Below are 19,450 nucleotides of genomic sequence, written 5' to 3' on the forward strand. Positions count from 1 at the left end.
CCACCCCCATTACATTCCATTTGTAAAATTCTGTTTCACAGATCGTAAAAAACGAGCAATCCCAACTGCCACATCTAAATATCGCATCTCAGACAATAAATCCACAGCTTTGTTCCTATGAAGAGCGTCATATATTAAAAAACAAAGGTCTTAAAAACGTGATCCGATTTGCGTGATTTAAAACGCAATCCATAAGAATATGCCTAACAGTACATTTAACTTTCAAAGGGCAGAGAGAAAGACCACTATTATTCTGCACTCCAGTCCTATGTGGATGGGATGAATAGATTGGATTACATCCCACCCGAACCCTTAAAATCTCTTTTCTCAAACCTGGATCTGGTAACCGTGATAGAAAAGGGAAGACACTATCCAGGCCAAATGAAGCAAACGAGAAGCTAATAGATGATTTCTTATTTAAATATGATAAATCAATTTGTTCTGACGCCATAGCAGCAGATTCTCTCAGTACTCGTTTGCCTGGAAAAGTGAGCCAGGATGTGACTGTGCCACTATTTAAATGGAGGTTCTTAATTGCAGTTATTCTGGTTCTAACAGCCTTTGCCCCCATCCTTTCACTACTTTGGATCTCTTCCCAATACAATTTGGAGACTTTAAATACCTCATCATCCTCCAAAAGAGTGTTAAAGTATCTTAGAGCCCGAGTAGCGGCCGCCGTATTCCAAGAGACCCGACTGCACTCTCTCCTTATAGCCTGGACCATGGTACCTTGGGGGAGTGATAGAAGTCTTTTAAGCACCTCCCCTTCCAGTCTGTCCCATTCATAGGTTGGATCAAGAGAAAATACCTCTCCCCCACACAGGCCTAACAGTGGAATCTTCCCTTCATAGGCCTTTAGTAATGGGATATAGGATAGCCCCCTCGAATCTACCATTGAATCCCAATAGACAGCTTGCCTGCAATAGGGCTTTCTGTTTAATAGCATCCCAATGCGCACCCCCAATTCAGATTTATCCTAAAAGTGAAACCCAGGTATTTATATTGACCTACTTGTTCCACCACCTGTGAATCTAAATACCTGGAAAAACTATGCACTTTCCCCTGAAAATTATAATTTTAGTCTTTTCCAGATTAATGCAGAGCTGGTTCTGCTTACTATAAGATGCCAGGGCATTAGGTTTCCTCTGCAGACCAATTGGAGTATAGTCCAATAATACCAAATCATCTGCATAAATCAGCCAAGCGATATGCTGGTCCCCAATTTTAGGCGAGAAAGACTTTGATTGGGAAATAACCGTTGGGAGGTCGGACAAAAATAGACTAAAGAGCAAGGGTGCTAAAAAGCACCCCTGGCGCAGGCCATTGTCGATGGAGATTCCTTGGGACAACCGTCCTGACTTGCTAACTCCACCTGAGCCCAATTGTCAGAGTGCAAGGATTGAAGAGCCCCAAGAAGGTATGGCGGTATGTTCCAAGCTGCAAGTTCTCCCAGAGTCGAAGGCTGCCCAGAAATCTACAAAACAACTGCACAATCTACGCTTTTCCTCCACAGCCTTTCAAGCACAGTTTTTCCACATAATTATGGATTTACCACATTTGCCACACAAACCACCACCCACTGTATAATTTGTAGATCTCAACCAAAGGAAAACAAGTTGTTTCTGGCTCAAACGAATCAAAATTTACATAATAAAGTGCAACACGACACACTGTGCAGAGTGCAGCACTCAAATATTAAAATGGTTCTACTGAGGTCAAAACTTTCCCAGGCAATTCCAATGAATGACAAAAAGGAGCATAATACAGTCATTTAATGGGCTGCATAATTTAATTTGCCATGTCCCATTATGAGGTGGGTTTTCCACTGCTGCATCTTACCAGTTGCCCCAGACTTACTGGAACAAATACAAGTCAAGTTCCAACAAGCACTGGCGTTGCCAATAGGTCTCGCAGTAGGAAAGTTGGAGCTATTTGTTTCGTAAATGACAAAGCCCTTTATGTTTTTAAAATGAAAACAAAAATAAAAGGCAGTGTTATTTGCAATTGTAATAGCTCCAACTTTCCTACTGCGAGACCTATTGGCAACGCCAGTGCTTGTTATGTATCCCCGTGTGCCGCCTCTCTACTTCGAGGAAAGGAGAATGCTGTGGAAATATATATATATATACCCCGCTGAGGTTCCTGCCTTTCTTTCACAAGAGGGACTGCTTTTTTCATATGTCACGCGTTTTTCCAGAGGCGCGTTTCAGGAGCCCCCCCAACATAAGTGGCCTGGAGATTCTGGAGTCTGCTTCGGCATTGCGTGTTTCCACATGTTCCTGTTTTCTCCAGACCCGCCGGCGGTCCGAGTTGCTGCAGCGATACAGCGAGACATTGTTCTCAGCCAGGGCGGGTTGTATGCACCTCCCGCTCACGCTACACTTGTGCTTGGACTAAAGGTTTTGGAGGTCCTGGGGACCCGAGGCAAGACTGTCTGTTTCCTTTTGCGGGTAACGCTTTGCAGAGATCCACTCCCACAGCTATTCCACGAACCGTCCCCCAGCATTACTTACCTAGGAGCCACTGTTGCATCCTGGGCATTGGAGTCCTTTGATTGCCTCGGACCCTTAACACTAACACCTGTGATACTTAGGCTGAGGGGCGGAGCTGTCATTCTCACCTATCCGGTGCGGAGGGGTGCACTTTAAACTGCAGAGCGGTAGGACTCCCGTTTTCACCACCGCAGGCGCTGAAGAGGCCACACCGGCCGAAATGCATACGCCATCAAATTGGGAATAAATTGTTTTGCCTTACCCCGCTGAGGTTCCTGCCTTTCTTTCACAAGAGGGACTGCTTTTTTCATATGTCACGCGTTTTTCCAGAGGCGCGTTTCAGGAGCCCCCCCAACATAAGTGGCCTGGAGATTCTGGAGTCTGCTTCGGCATTGCGTGTTTCCACATGTTCCTGTTTTCTCCAGACCCGCCGGCGGTCCGAGTTGCTGCAGCGATACAGCGAGACATTGTTCTCAGCCAGGGCGGGTTGTATGCACCTCCCGCTCACGCTACACTTGTGCTTGGACTAAAGGTTTTGGAGGTCCTGGGGACCCGAGGCAAGACTGTCTGTTTCCTTTTGCGGGTAACGCTTTGCAGAGATCCACTCCCACAGCTATTCCACGAACCGTCCCCCAGCATTACTTACCTAGGAGCCACTGTTGCATCCTGGGCATTGGAGTCCTTTGATTGCCTCGGACCCTTAACACTAACACCTGTGATACTTAGGCTGAGGGGCGGAGCTGTCATTCTCACCTATCCGGTGCGGAGGGGTGCACTTTAAACTGCAGAGCGGTAGGACTCCCGTTTTCACCACCGCAGGCGCTGAAGAGGCCACACCGGCCGAAATGCATACGCCATCAAATTGGGAATAAATTGTTTTGCCTTACCCCGCTGAGGTTCCTGCCTTTCTTTCACAAGAGGGACTGCTTTTTTCATATGTCACGCGTTTTTCCAGAGGCGCGTTTCAGGAGCCCCCCCAACATAAGTGGCCTGGAGATTCTGGAGTCTGCTTCGGCATTGCGTGTTTCCACATGTTCCTGTTTTCTCCAGACCCGCCGGCGGTCCGAGTTGCTGCAGCGATACAGCGAGACATTGTTCTCAGCCAGGGCGGGTTGTATGCACCTCCCGCTCACGCTACACTTGTGCTTGGACTAAAGGTTTTGGAGGTCCTGGGGACCCGAGGCAAGACTGTCTGTTTCCTTTTGCGGGTAACGCTTTGCAGAGATCCACTCCCACAGCTATTCCACGAACCGTCCCCCAGCATTACTTACCTAGGAGCCACTGTTGCATCCTGGGCATTGGAGTCCTTTGATTGCCTCGGACCCTTAACACTAACACCTGTGATACTTAGGCTGAGGGGCGGAGCTGTCATTCTCACCTATCCGGTGCGGAGGGGTGCACTTTAAACTGCAGAGCGGTAGGACTCCCGTTTTCACCACCGCAGGCGCTGAAGAGGCCACACCGGCCGAAATGCATACGCCATCAAATTGGGAATAAATTGTTTTGCCTTACCCCGCTGAGGTTCCTGCCTTTCTTTCACAAGAGGGACTGCTTTTTTCATATGTCACGCGTTTTTCCAGAGGCGCGTTTCAGGAGCCCCCCCAACATAAGTGGCCTGGAGATTCTGGAGTCTGCTTCGGCATTGCGTGTTTCCACATGTTCCTGTTTTCTCCAGACCCGCCGGCGGTCCGAGTTGCTGCAGCGATACAGCGAGACATTGTTCTCAGCCAGGGCGGGTTGTATGCACCTCCCGCTCACGCTACACTTGTGCTTGGACTAAAGGTTTTGGAGGTCCTGGGGACCCGAGGCAAGACTGTCTGTTTCCTTTTGCGGGTAACGCTTTGCAGAGATCCACTCCCACAGCTATTCCACGAACAGTCCCCCAGCATTACTTACCTAGGAGCCACTGTTGCATCCTGGGCATTGGAGTCCTTTGATTGCCTCGGACCCTTAACACTAACACCTGTGATACTTAGGCTGAGGGGCGGAGCTGTCATTCTCACCTATCCGGTGCGGAGGGGTGCACTTTAAACTGCAGAGCGGTAGGACTCCCGTTTTCACCACCGCAGGCGCTGAAGAGGCCACACCGGCCGAAATGCATACGCCATCAAATTGGGAATAAATTGTTTTGCCTTACCCCGCTGAGGTTCCTGCCTTTCTTTCACAAGAGGGACTGCTTTTTTCATATATATATATATATATATATATATATATATATATATATATATATATATATTGTTGCCTTGTTGTGGTTCTGAAGACTCTTCTGTATGCTCTATTATACCAGTGTAGTAGATTGTCCTTTTCGTCTCTTGATTCCTATCCACTTGTGTTGTAATATGTTATGTTTTCATTCTTCTTGTGTAATAAATAATCTGTGTTATTTTCCTTTTGTGTCCAGACCTGTATGTGTTGTTGATCGGTATCTGGTTGTCTAGTGCAGTGTAGATGAAGTTGTAGAAGCTTGTATATTTTGACGTTGCATAGTTAATGAGGTTCTTTCGAGACGAGTTTTGGTTTTTGAACGCTAGTTGTTTTTTTTGGTTAGTGGTTGTTGGTGTATTGATGTGTTATTGATTGAAGAGATGATCCTGAAGGGAATTATATTGTGGTCTCTCCAGATTACTGAGGAATTGGGTTTTTACTGTGGCTTGTCCCAAGGGCACAAATATGGCTGCTGGATTGAGTTGGGCCAGAAACAATTTGTTAGCGGTTGAAAGCCCCAACCCTGGCTATGATGGCTTTGTCCAGCACACGCACATTTCAAACCGGGCTCCCGTCTGATCTAATCACGCAGCTCGCGGCCAGCCAACATTCCTCCGTTTGAAGTTAAAGTCAGGGATAATATTTCTTCGAATAATTGGGAACCGTTAGAACAGCTGTTGTGTGTAATGCAAGCATGCTTGTGCGTGGACCCGTGTGTGTAGTGATGGCCGAGAGAGGGCTATATGGGTACAGTACGAAGTGGCCTGCGGATGTCTGTGTAGCATAGCGGTGTACAGGAGCCTGCATGGTGATCCGTGCGTGTACCTTTGTGTGCACCAGTGGGTGCTGTGCCCACGGTGTGGGTGTTGGGGCGGACATACGCCAGAGTGATGTTCCCGTGAGACTCTCTAGATACCGTGTCTGGATATCAATGGTCCGACTATAACGGGTGCTTTGTACACTTACAATGTGGGTGGGGGCCGGGAAATATGGGAGCTGCGCTCGTCTAGGAGACAGGCAGGAAATGAATATAAACGACGCGTATATGTAAGTGGCGAGAGACTGCACGGACCTGTATGGTTTAGTTGGGCAGCAGTTGCAATAATTACTAATGGGGTGTCTGTAAGAGGGTGTTAAAAGCACAGCATTTTCGGTATCAACTGTTTGTGTGCCTAGCAGCTCCGCGCTTAAATCATTTCACGTGACGCGGAAACTGCCTTGACTAACAAGACGAGGGAAGGCAGAGAAGGTGAGGGGGGAGGAGAAATGCGACACGTCGAGCAGGGGAGGGTGCCGAGTGGGGAGAGCGGCGGAAAAAAATTTGATCAAATGCATGCGCCGGGAAACTGAGCCATAAATAATTAGGGGAGGAGAAGCCGAGAAGCCGCAGAGCGCACGCTGGGCGAAGCCCTTTGATGTGCTGTGCGGCTTTCTGCTTACTGTGTAATTTGAAACTGGCGGGAAACTGAAAGTACGGCCGGCCTACCGGCCGGCAATGGTGCATTAGGGGAGGAGAAGCGTGTTAGGGGAGGAGAAGCCGCAGAGCGCACGCTGGGCGAAGCCCTTTGATGTGCTGTGCGGCCGTAGGGGAGGAGAAGGGAATGCACGTGCTTGTTTAATCACGTGATTCACGTGAACTTAAAGAAAACCGCAGCTGAAAGCCCGTGGTTTGAGGAGGATATTGCCAACATGAATTCACGCTCCGCTCAATGCGCTTGCGCGCATTGATAGGTCGCGAGACCTAAAAACGTGCTTGAAATAGACCAGATGGACTTGAAATCTGATTATTTTAGGTTGATCGTGCCATTGCAAGTGGCCCTTTTAGGGCTTGCTTAAAAGGTTTATAATGCTTCAGTCATGAGTTAGCCTGGCCACCTTGGAGTTTACCGACATGCACAAAAAGAGACAGCATACCCTCCCCTGGTGACATCTAGAGGTAAGTGACTTCAGTAGGGATGTTTAGGGTGTTACACCCCCCCCCCTTTATAAATCTATTCTCTGTTAATTAGTTTAATGCAGGGTCTTTTGGTCTTTTATGCTAAGGTGTCTTTCCAATATCAGGATTTTTTACTTACAGACAAAAACGCACACACACTCTCCCTGTTTTGAAAGCCCTATAAAATGTTAGTTATTTTACAAAATATAATGTTTTCTCTAGTTTAGTATTCCTATCCATCAACATGCCTCTCACTTTGCACTGCCCTTTTTGCCCCTTATGCATTATTCTTGTCGCACAATGTAATTTAACATTATATACCAGAGAGGTTGTTGGAAAACCTGAACCTCAAACCGCCCCCCCGCCCTTTTTACTGGCCAAGCAATGCCCCTATGGATGACTTACACTAATGGTAAAGAAGCATGAAGTCTTGCCCAGCCTGGCTAGGGGTGAAGCCAGGACGCAAGCGTGGCCGGACTGGCTACCTGGTGTTTTGGTGGGCTGCCAAGCTGGGGGCCGATTTTACTGTTGTGGGGGCTAGATTTGTTGATGGGGACCTGCATGAGTTTTTAAGTAAAGAAAGCAAAAATGGTTTTGAAAGCATACTTTAAAACCATTTGGTTTTCCATGGTTTACTTAGGAAAAACCCAGTGGCCATTCCGGCACTGGACCCAGGTAGAGCTTGCCCGACTGCTACTCGTCTACCTTTGTGAGTGTTCGGGCGCTTGAGCCATGAACCCCAGCTGGAAATATTGGCTAACTTTGGTGTAATCATGGCATTTTAAACAAGCACTGGCATTGCCAATAGGCCTCGCAGTAGGAAAGTTGGAGCTGCTGGTTTTGTAAAAGGCAAAGCCCTTTAATTTTTAAAAAATAAAACAAAAATAAAAGGCATTGTCATTTACAAAACCAACAGCTCCAACTTTCCTACTACGAGACCTATTGGCAACGCCAGTGCTTGTTTTTAGTTCGTAGCATGTTGAGGCGTGTCGACGCGGTGCCCCCGCGTGACTTCAGCCCTCCATTTGTTTTGTGTCTCTGTCCTGGTTTGTCTCCGTTGTTAGTGGATTGGAAAGCTCTGCTACGAATCCAGCGCACCACGTGTAACTGTTCACACGGTCAGAGAACACATCCCGCATTCCTCTGGCCCTAAAGATGTCACGTTATGTGTCACCCGAGGACAATATTGAGTCACATTGAGAACAGTTTCCAGCATTGTGCCGTGTGTGGAGGAATGTTCTGCTGCGTCAGCTCGCTACTGATCAAAAGCGTCTGCCCGCTGCTTCTTGAACCCGGGCAGCAAAATGCGGAAAGACACAGGTTCTGCAAAAATGTAACTTTTGTCGAAAACGGATAGGTTTATGTACCTGGGTCATCGTGGAATGATAAGAAACAGTTTTGGAAGCGGCGTCTAGATAGGTTGAGATATGCGTCTCGGTTTGAGAGACTTTCTTTGGTGACTTTGCCTTTGCCCCGTGGTTGCCATGTGTGGCAGCTGGAAGGTTTAATTATAGGTCGGGCAGCCTTATAGAGATTAAGGGAAATGTAAACAGAAGGGGAGGCTGCCAGTGACAGCTGCGTGCTTTAGGCACTGAGTGATTAAAATGTATATAAGGGAAAAAGTAAAAATAAGCGCTGAACATAATTTTTGGCCTATTTTCCCTCCGTGAATCGAAGTATATTAGTCCCATGATGATGTATTTGTCGTGTGAAAAGAATAGTTCTTAAGGACAAAAGCAGGCAAAAGTATATCGGCCTCAAATTCTAAAATCATTAATGTGCCGTGTGTGGAGGAATGTCGTGCTGCGTCGGCTCGCTACTGATTAAAAGCGTCTGCCCGCTGCTTCCTGAACCCGGGCAGCCCCACTGGGAGGGGTGGTGGCGGCCGCTCGAGACGAGCAGCGAAATTGATTGGCCTAAGGGCATGTTGTGTCAGAGGTGGGAGGTGTCTGGAAGCGGCACCGTTACTAAATGACGGAGGTCTGAGAGGTCTGGCAGGGAACAGATGGCCTGGCCGTGAAGTAGGGGGCGGGGCAGCGCTGGGGAAGCCTGTGGGAGGGTGATTGATGCCTTTGATGTGGGGAGGGAGGAGAGCCTTTTGCGAGCCTTGTGCAGGAGAAATGCATGCTGCCGATGCGCGTGCTTGTTTGCTGATTGGCCTAAGGGCATGTTGTGTCAGAGGTGGGAGGTGTCTGGAAGCAGCCGATGCGCGTGCTTGTTTGCTGATTGGCCTAAGGGCATGTTGTGTCAGAGGTGGGAGGTGTCTGGAAGCGGCACTGTTACTAAATGACGGAGGTGTGAGAGGTCTGGCAGGGAACAGATGGCCTGGCCATGAAGCAGGGGGCGGGGCAGCGCTGGGGAAGCCTGCGGGAGGGCGATTGATGCCTTTGATGTGGGGAGGGAGGAGAGCCTTTTGCGAGCCTTGTGCGGGAGAAATGCTGCCGATGCGTGTGCTTGTTTGCTCACGTGATCTTCATGAAAACCGCGGCTGAAAGCCCTTGGTTTGAAGAGGATTTTGCCGACATGAATTCTCGCTCCGCTCAAAGCGCTTGCGCGCATTGATAGGTCGCGAGACCTAAAAAAATTGTGTCCTTTCTACTTAGATTGTTAGCCTTGATTGCTCTCCCACTTCCTTCCTCGTTAAGTGGGTGTTTTTAGATAGAAGTAGGCAGTATATTCCATTAAAATAAAAATCCATTGCTTTTGCTTATGTCACCAATTCCCATTCTAATCCCTTTGCATCCTTTTATTCATCAGCACCATGGCTGTTGGGCCCATACTGCCATATGGTTGGCTGCGCCTTCTCAGATGACCTCTTCCCCCTTTTTGGTGCACATGGCCCTCATCCTGTGGCTATGGCTAGGCTGGCTCTGTGTAGCCTGCTAAATCTCTTAATCCATAAACAATCATAAAATGTGCGCCAATCTCTCACACACCCTCACCCATCACACGGCCCGGCACTGCATGTGGTATCACCATAACCGCACCTCGGGGGCCACCCCGCAATCACAAAAACAAGCCACCTCACTTCCAGTCACACATTATGTGGCGCCCTGCAGTGCTTCCCTAAATATATAGCAAGCTACAGCCTGTATTGAGTGTATATGTGCACTTACTACTCTTTGTAGGTAAGCGTTATACATATTCCACAATGCAATGAATATGCAATATTCTTTGTAGTCCCCAGGAAGGAAAACTCATGGGGTGCATTTATATCTTAATATTCCCTTTTGGCGTTATACATTGAGAATATTTTATTCACCACTGATGCAGAAACAGTTTCCCGCCGTGTACAGTGCACTTGTGTTGTAAAACGTGCCTGTCACACGTCACACTTTCCCCACACGCCTGTGAGAGACGATACTCCCGGGACTGAGGGCCACACTAGCTGAAAGGTGACCTCTGGGGCAGCCCACTTGACCCCGACTTGTGGGCAGTCACCCCGGGTGTAATATTTGCCTCTGAGAAAGCCCAAGGCTGACAGAAAGGCACGCAACAGCTGGCGCAGCGAGCTCTGCCCCCAGTGGCTGTACGTGGGTACTGCAACTGAGGAACGCTCGAAACACTTTCTGGTGCGCCTTCTTCTATACGGGCACAACTGCTGGAGGAGGAATAAAAGAGTCCCAGAAATGTCCTGGGCCAAACAACTGTGCTCACTTGCTACCTGCCTGCACCCTTCCGAACTCACTCGTATAAATCTGCAGAGGACCGAGAGGTGACTTACGCTTCCCGTCTCGACACATACTACCCCAACAAAAAATAAAATCACATGTATTCATTTAAAATATCGCCATTGACTTCGGTGGAGCCTCAACAGTAGGCGTCATGTTTCCATTAAGGCATTAGGTTTTTGTCTAACCGCTCAGATCTCTCCTCTCCATCGACAGCTCTTGGAGGTCACGACCTCCCGCGCTCAGTGGCAAACGATAGTTTTCTGGTGTGCTCAATCAGTCCTGGGCGCACAGGTGTGGGCTTCCAAAATCTACCAGCCGCGAGAAATGTCAAAACAAGCCTGGGACGTGGCTTGCTTTGGTGCAGCAGGGGCAGTGGCACCAGGGCCCTGAGAGGCCCACTGAATCCTGATTTATGCTGTATTTTAGTATTCAAACAGCAGACAGTGTAGCCTTTTTTTTTTTTTTGCACTAATGTCCAGGACACTGGCTACGTCACTGAACCAAGCGCAGTTCTTCGGCGAGGTCAATTAAGATCCTGGAATTCTTCGCAGTCAGTTCTCATGTTTGCATGGACGATCCACATGGATGGGACTCCAGGAGCAGGGCTTTGCGCCAAGAAAGGTTCTGATGTGTGATTGGGCCAGGGACGGCTGTTTTGCTAAAGGAAATGGTCAATACTGGAGCAGCTGATGTACATGGTTTTCTGAACCCAAAGTGATCAGATGCTCAACTTTATGCCTTACTCTGCATATATGTTGTTTCACATGTGAGGTGACTAGGTGCAAGTGCTCGCTCTTCCCAGCGACAGTGGCTCGGTCGTAGAAAGATATTCTTGAATCTGTGGATTCGAGAGCTAGCCATAGGCAGTTGGTTGTCAATTGCAGTTCTCAGATGTGTGTGCGTGTGTATATCTATCTCTTTATATTACCTACTTGCGGTCATCGAGATGTTACCGACCATGTAATGAGTGATGTAATATGTGGGTCATAGGCAGCGCATTGCGGGGTTCGTAAGTTATAGTTAGCCCAGGCAACTAGAACTGCTGAATTTCACTGGTTTCGGTCAAGTGAAATATGAGCCTAACTATAGAAAATATATAGGAAAAACCTAGGCAAAAAGGGGTGGAGCCTATAAAATTTCCTTAAAAAATTAAGCTGGGTGTGTCCTGGTGATGGGTACCAAACTTTTGTATAGGACTATAGAGTGTGCTGATGGCACATCCTGTACTTAATCTAAAATAGGTGCAAGGACCCAAAGTTTTTCTTAAGGGTCCACCACTGGTGCTGCTGATAGGCAGTGATTCAGAAAAGGGGGGTGGTGATGAACAAAGTGTCTGAATTAAGCAGACCACTCTTACCCAGTCCAAAGATCAGGGCTTGATCCATCACCGTTATTTAGCTCACTGCACCATCCCAGCTCAGAACCTGGCTATATGCAAATCAGTCTGTCCCTGGCCCAGTGCATCATGTGAACAGGGCAGACTAAACTACCAAGCCAATTCTTCACCAGAAAGGAGACAAGCTTCCGGGGACCGGTTTCTGGCATTTCAGCCGTCGTCGGCCCGGCTTGCTTGAATCCTGATGGTGCAGTGAGCAGTTGCTTAATACCAAGCTACTCGGCTTTGCTTCCACTTCATGCCTCTTTCTTCCACTACCCTACACTTCCTGTCGCTTCATATCACTCGTGCAGGTTTTTTTCTCCATCGCTGATGTCTTTCGTTGTTAGTTTTTTTATATCCTTCTCTTCATCCAGTCTCTTTTTTCTGGCTTTCTCTCACTCTTGCTCTGGGTCAGATAAGCTCTCCTATGAGCATTGGCAGAAATGTTCTCCAAACTGTACCATGATCCAAAACCACTACATGATGCCTCCCGCCCAAAATCTAGCATCATCTAGACAGGGTGAGAGATTTGCCCTAAACGCTATTACTCAAACTCAAAGTAGTGCATTGTGGCCCTATAAAGAGCACTCGCGTCTTGATGGGGTCAGACACACGTGATCAATTCCTCTAAAATGTTACTATGAGTTATAAACACTCCCAGAACTCCCTCGCACACCACATGCGCTGAACAGAGGTGGGGGGCTCCCTCCCAAAGCTCTACGGTAATCTACACACCATAGGCTCTGAACAGAGGTTTGGGGTTCCCTCCCACAGCTTTAATGTAATCTACACACCATAGGCTCTGAACAGAGGTTTGGGGTTCCCTCCCACAGCTTCAAGGTAATCTACACACCACAGGGTCTTAGAGGTGAGGAGCGCCCTCCCAAATCTGCACGGTAATCTACACACCACAGGGTCTTAGATGTAAGGAGCGCCCTCCCAAATCTGTACGGTATTCTACACACCGCAGGGTCTTAGAGGTGAGGGGTGCCCTCCTAAATCTGCACGGTAATCTACACACCACAGGGTCTTAGAGGTGAGGTGCGCCCTCCCAAATCTGTACGGTAGTCTACACACCACAGGGTTTTAGAGGTGAGGGGGCTACCTCCCAAAGCTTTACGGTAAATTCAGAATGTTTCCTAGATCGGTCAACTCTTGAGAGAGACGGAAATGTGTCAAAAGAATTCAGGGACCTACACACCATATCACAACAGATCCCATGGGAATATCATCACAGCCAAGATGCCCCTTTTTTCACACTGTTTACTCTTGACTTGACCCCATGACCCAAGTGTGTGACCATAAGCACTGGAGAAGCTGCCCCTCAAAACTCGCCATCCATCGGAACTTTAATCCTGACCTAAAGCAAAGGGACAGCTTGCTTTTGTAAAAATGATTTATTGGTGAGCTTGTATGCCTGGACCTCACTTCTCACTTTTGACAGAGTTGTCGAGTTAAGATTGAATTTTGGATCATTTACTATTTATGTGGCAGTGTCACATTTTTCTCAGATTTAGCGAACCTCACCTCGGAGGGCTGTTGTTACAACCATAGAGAACTGCCTTGGGCTAGGGCAATTTGTCCATCGCCAGTCCGTGGATCTCCAGACAGCTTTGATACACACCGTTTTGATACACAACGTCCAGCGCGCGGTTGTGGGCAGCCGGAAGGAGCGTTGTGGGCAGCCGGAAGGAGCGCTGTGGGCAGCCGGAAGGAGCGCTGTCCGCAGCCGGAAGGATGGGCGTCTTCAGTCGGAAGGAGAGACTCCAGTGCCATGTTTTAGAATCGGGGCACGGAGGATATGCAAGAAGGGATGGGGTAAAAAGGCTATGCCCAAACATAAAATACTAGAATGATTTATTTAGGTGATGGTGGTTTATGATACCACCTAATTAGTCTTCCTTCTAAAGAGAAGGCTTAATTAACTTAATTTTACAGCCATACACTGAAAAAATGTAACATCAGCATGCAACTATCGATAAAACAAAACTAAACAGGAAAGGGGCTGGGAGTGAATTTCAATAGGATGTTGCCAGCAGCGACTCGAGGACAATCCTTGCAAAATCCTGAAGTAAAATGCAGATTGTGCTCTTTTACACAAAGGGCGGGGCTTGCACACAGCTCCAGGGTAAAGGAAATCACAACTCCATGCAGAATTCACTTCGCTGGGGCTATCTTGAAAACAAGGAGGGGAAGTGGGTAAACTCGTGCTGCGTGCCCACTTTTGCTATGCATATTGTGAGATGGCAGGGGGTTTTAGATGTGTGGGGGTCGAGGTTCTGTAATGGTGCATTCATTGCAGTTTCTTTTCCTGATGTTCTGGCTTGTTTGTCAACGTGAAAAATGGCAAGGTGTGTGTACATGCACTCTAGAGGAAAGGCCGCGTTACTAAATGGTCAAAAAGCGCACTGGACTGTGGTTCTTGGTGGGGGGAGAGCGATGACAAATTAGACCTCTCAGACCACTAGGCCCGGTGCAAACATTTAAAAATATATATGTTTATAAAGTTTTATATAGCGTTAGCTAGACCCGTGGGTATCAGACCGCTTGTGCCCCCACCACTGATTAAATGTGAAGACCCCGAGGCCCCTGTGCGTTGGGCGCCCCCTACGCCCAAAGGGTCTTTCTTATGCCTCTGCCCGGCACTACTGTACTATGGATAGAGGTGCCACGGCCGTACTGGGCATCAGCGTTTCCTTGCGAGACTGGAAGGGCGGGGGCGGCTGTTGTTACAGGGGGTCGGGTTTGTCGCAGCAGTTTTAGCAGCATTGCAGAGGGTTCCTTGTATCCCCAACAGTTTTCAGGCAAGATAACTGGCGATTAACGTACCTGCTTCAGAGAGATCGGAGTTTTGCCGAGTGGCAGTTTTGACTCATCCAAGATAGCGCAGTGGGTTGACATGCCTGCTGCAAAGAGTACATACTATACAGATCACAGAACGTTGTTGTATGCTAAACCTCAGTGGTTTACCGCTTTTGTCACAGAGATCCATTTGTGACAGTGCGGATAAGAAGTTACAATCGCAAACATATACATCGGCGCCCCAACACACGAGAACAAAAGTGGTCACACTGCACTTCCCCGTACAGAGACACTGGGCTTGTGGACACCACGTCCAGCCTTTTGTAACAATTTTAATTAATTGAAATAATAGAATGTATTCATTCATTCACTGAGCTTGTAGGCAACTGCCCTATAGAATGGATTATTGGCGCCAAAACTGGTTTATCGACATGAATTGCACCCGATGACCCCAGTGCAAAGACACAGCATTGCTATGGGGAGGAACACGAGGCCTTTAAAACTGCCCTGCGCACAATGGCCGCAGCGGGACAGCGCATGGAAGTACTCTGGAATGATACGTTTTCTGTAGTCGCACTAACCCACTGAGTTATCTTCGAATCAGGATGTATGTTGTGAAATATTAGAATATAAAACGGGTCGATACACTGCCTTTATGCAGGTTGGGAAGAACACGGATTGATGTATAATAACAATCCTATGCACGAGTTAAATGAATCTATAGTACAACTCGGGCCCGCGAGTATTTTTAGCCCAATCATGACCCCTTGGTTGGATTTTTGTTGACTCAGCTTCCGCTCCACGAGAGATGTGATTTCGATCACTTTCCCGTCCCATCTAAACCCCCCCCTTCCCTTCCAGCGGGGCCGCGCTCGGCTGAGACGCTCTGGCGCCCAGGCAGGAGGTGGGGTGAGTGCCCCGGATGGCCGCCGATCCGCCCCCAAATCTCAGATTTCGGCGCCCCCTCCCCCCACAGCGGTTTTGTTTGTCCCACTGGGACCCCGGGTGGGCAACAGATGTTGCTCCTCGGAGACCCGCTCTGTGAAACAGAACGTTTTAGGGGTCTTGGCACTGCTATAGCCAAAGAAGAAGGACAATGGCTGGATTCGGAAGAATTTGGCCAAGAAGTGGCAGACGTGCACCTAGTTCAGCGGATTTCTTTTATAAAATGCACTGGCCTTTCAAACACGCGCGCCAAGACTTCGGGGTGGGATTAACAGGTTCGGACAACAGCACAGTGGGAGTGAAAACTGTATTTACACAAGGAGGCTGCGGGGACCCTCCCCGAGAGCGGATTCCAAAAATAGACGCATTCCAGCAGACAAAGGGAGCCGGGAGAGCGGGGGCAGCCGGAGCTGAGGGGCCTTCCCTGCAGCATTCCGACCCGGACCCCATCCAGCATCCTTAGCCCTGACCCCCCCCCCCCCTCAAAATACACCGCCCGTAGCCTGGGTATACCCGGCGTCCTGCACACCCCTCCACCCAGCATCCTGGACCTGCACACCCTCCACCCAGCAGCCTGGACCTGCACACACTCCACCCAGCATCCTGGACCTGCACACACTCCACCCAGCATCCTGGACCTGCACACACTCCACCCAGCAGCCTGGACCTGCACACACTCCACCCAGCATCCTGCACACCCTTCCACCCGGCGTCCTGCACACCCCTCCACCCAGCATCCTGGACCTGCACACCCTCCACCCAGCAGCCTGGACCTGCACACACTCCACCCAGCATCCTGCACACCCTTCCACCCGGCGTCCTGCACACCTCCCCACCCAGCATCGTGGACCTGCACACCCTCCACCCAGCAGCCTGGACCTGCATACCCTGCACCCAGCATCCAGGACCTGCACACCCTCCACCCAGCAGCCTGGACCTGCATACCCTGCACCCAGCATCCAGGACCTGCACACCCTCCACCCAGCATCCTGCACACCCTCCACCCGGCGTCCTGCACACCCTCCACCCAGCAGCCTGGACCTGCACACCCTCCACCCAGTATCCTGCACACCCTCCACCCAGTATCCTGCACACCCCTCCTCTCGGCGTCCTGCACACCCCTCCACCCAGCATCCTGCACACCCTCCACCCGGCGTCCTGCACCTGCACACCCTCCACCTAGCACCTGCTCACCCCTCCTGAGCCTATACTCCCTCCACCCAGCACGTGAAACTGCACACCCCCACCCAGCATCCCGAGCCCGTACACCCCACCTGGCGACGTAAGGCCTTTCCAGCAGCCGGAACATGAAAAGTCACCTCAACAGGACCCACAGCCGGCATACCGCACTCCAGCATCCCAAACATCCCTTCAGGATCTGGAACCTTTATCACCTGATCATGTACATCCTGAGTATACCCCGACTGCAGACCACCCAAACCCAGGCACCCCTACAACCAGTACAACCGTCTAGCATCTTATCCTGTACTTCCTGAGCCCACCGAAACCCAGGCACCCCTACAGCACCTGGAACCAGTACACCCCCCCCCCCCATCACCTTATCCTGTACTTCCTGAGCCCACCCAAACCCAGGCACCCTACAGCTTCCTGAGTACATTCCTCCACGGCCCTTATCCTGAACGCAGGCCTCCGTCATCCTAAACCTGGGCATCGCTCCAGCATCCCGAACTTGTTCAGGGCAGAAGCTTCGGGAGCCTGGAGATTCCTCCAGTATCCTTAGCTCCGACACCACAAGCTTCCTGCGCCAGGGCAGCAGATTCGAGACACAACGGCGGCATCTTCGTGCCTGGGTACCACTCCAGCACCCTACCCGTCCCTCCGCCGCCAACCCTCCAGCATCCTCTGCCAGGGCAGCTTCACGTGGACAGACCGGCAGCATCTTCGTGCCTGGGTACCACTCCAGCACCCTACCCGTCCCTCCGCCGCCAACCCTCCAGCATCCTCGGCCAGGGCAGCTTCACGTGGACAGACCGGCAGCATCTTCGTGCCTGGGTACCACTCCAGCACCCTACCCGTCCCTCCGCCGCCAACCCTCCAGCATCCTCTGCCAGGGCAGCTTCACGTGGACAGACCGGCAGCATCTTCGTGCCTGGGTACCACTCCAGCACCCTACCCGTCCCTCCGCCGCCAACCCTCCAGCATCCTCTGCCAGGGCAGCTTCACGTGGACAGACCGGCAGCATCTTTGTGCCTGGGTACCACTCCAGCACCCTACCCGTCCCTCCGCCGCCAACTCTCCAGCATCCTCTGCCAGGGCAGCTTCACGTGGACAAACCGGCAGCATCTTCGTGCCTGCCTGGGTACCACTCCAGAACCCTTCCTCCGTCGCCAGCCCCCCAGTATCCTGAGCTCATACACTTCCCAATACCGACACCAGCACCCCCCTGTGACGGTCTGCCCCACTACAAAACCCTGAGACTATTTGCCCCGCTTTCCCAGCAGCATCCTAAGTCTGTACAACCTACTGTCATGTTTAGCCCGAGCACATCATTCCAGCATCCTGGCAGCCCCAGAAGCACCCTGAATCTTGACCCTACCTAACCTGTGTACAACACGAACTAGCACAACCCCCCCCCCCCCCCCCATACAGTCCGAGCCCCGCCACTCCCCAGGAATATTCTACCTGGACAGCCTTACAAAACATGCATCTGAGCCAGCCAGCACCCCCCCCCCCCTGCACGTACTCCTCCCACAAGTTATATATTTACGCAGTTGTATATGGTGCCGACACTACCCGAAGGTGTTAGCGCGCTTACAACGTTAGCAGCGCCTTACAAACGAATATCAAGTTACACCAGCACTATAGAAAGAGTGAAAAGATGTAAAACATGTATGACGTTACATTAAGTATAAAACAAAGTCATGGGTAAGCAGCAATGTAAGGCCAGTGCAAAATCTGAACCCACTCCAGCATCCACATCGCAGGGGTGTCACAGGGTAGGGCGTGAATTTAAGAAGTAGCGAGTGGAGAAGGAGAGAGCGAGCGGAGGGCTCCGAGTCACAAGCAAAGCCAGACAGGCAGTAAAAAACGTGGATAGAAACGAGCTGAGCGGTACTGAAGGGACACTGAGCATGTAAACCTCCTGCCAACAGCCAGTGAGTGCCTGGGGTGGCATCCACCGCAGCACCCTGAGGCTGTACGTGCCACCCCACCCATCACCGTGAGTGTGCACCCGCATCATCCGGACCGTGCCCACCCCGGTGCCAGGACCACTCCAGCACCCCAAGCCCAACAACCCCTCTTGTCAGCCTACAGGACCCGCGTGTCCTAGCACCCCAACTGCTATAACATGCCCGTCTTCCTCCCCCCAGCATCACCCTGAGCTGGACACCTCACTACCGAGTCCCCTCCCAGCACCCGAGCTGGACACCCTCCAGTACCATGGGCCTACCACGCCTCCCAGCACCGAGCTGGGCATCCCTTCAGCCTGATAGCCCTCCCAGCACTCAGACTGGTCACCCCTCCAGTACCATGGGGTTCGCACCCCTCCCATCACCTGAGCTGGACACCCTCCAGTACCATGGGCCTCACACCCCTCGAGCTGGACACCCTCCAGTACCATGGGCCTCACACCCCTCGAGCTGGACACCCTCCAGTACCATGGGCCTCACACCCCTCGAGCTGGACACCCTCCAGTTCCGCGAGTCTAGACCCCGCTCTCGCGGCAAACATCTTTAGCCTGGACACTTATCGCAAACACCCATGTGTCCCTTGCATGGACTGCCCACCATCATTTCAAACTGGGCATGCGTCTGCAGCACCCAACGCATCCGCCTCGGCACCAGCTCAGCCCCCTAAGCCGCCCCCTCCATCGCCCTCAGTGCCTGGACACCCATGACCGGCCCTCAGTGCCTGGACACCCAGGACCGGCTTTTGCGCTGGTGGCGCCCGGTGTGAAAACCATGCGCCCCCACACTCCATGACCGCCTCCGCGGATTCTCTCACTACCACCGGGCAAACGTGTCCCTCATCTATCCAATAAGAAGGTATTGCTAAA

The 19,450-nt window shown here is 50.7% G+C and overlaps 1 protein-coding gene across 1 annotated transcript in view; it reads right to left on the reverse strand.

Annotated features, from left to right (window-relative positions):
- The window catches only part of METRN (meteorin, glial cell differentiation regulator), a 42,503-nt gene that overhangs the window by 22,243 nt on the left and 810 nt on the right, over window positions 1–19,450 (reverse strand). The gene's annotated exons all lie outside the window — the stretch shown is intronic.

Source organism: Lissotriton vulgaris, unplaced genomic scaffold (genome assembly GCF_964263255.1).
Source record: "Lissotriton vulgaris unplaced genomic scaffold, aLisVul1.2 SCAFFOLD_634, whole genome shotgun sequence".
Classification (NCBI taxonomy): Eukaryota; Metazoa; Chordata; class Amphibia; order Caudata; family Salamandridae; genus Lissotriton; species Lissotriton vulgaris.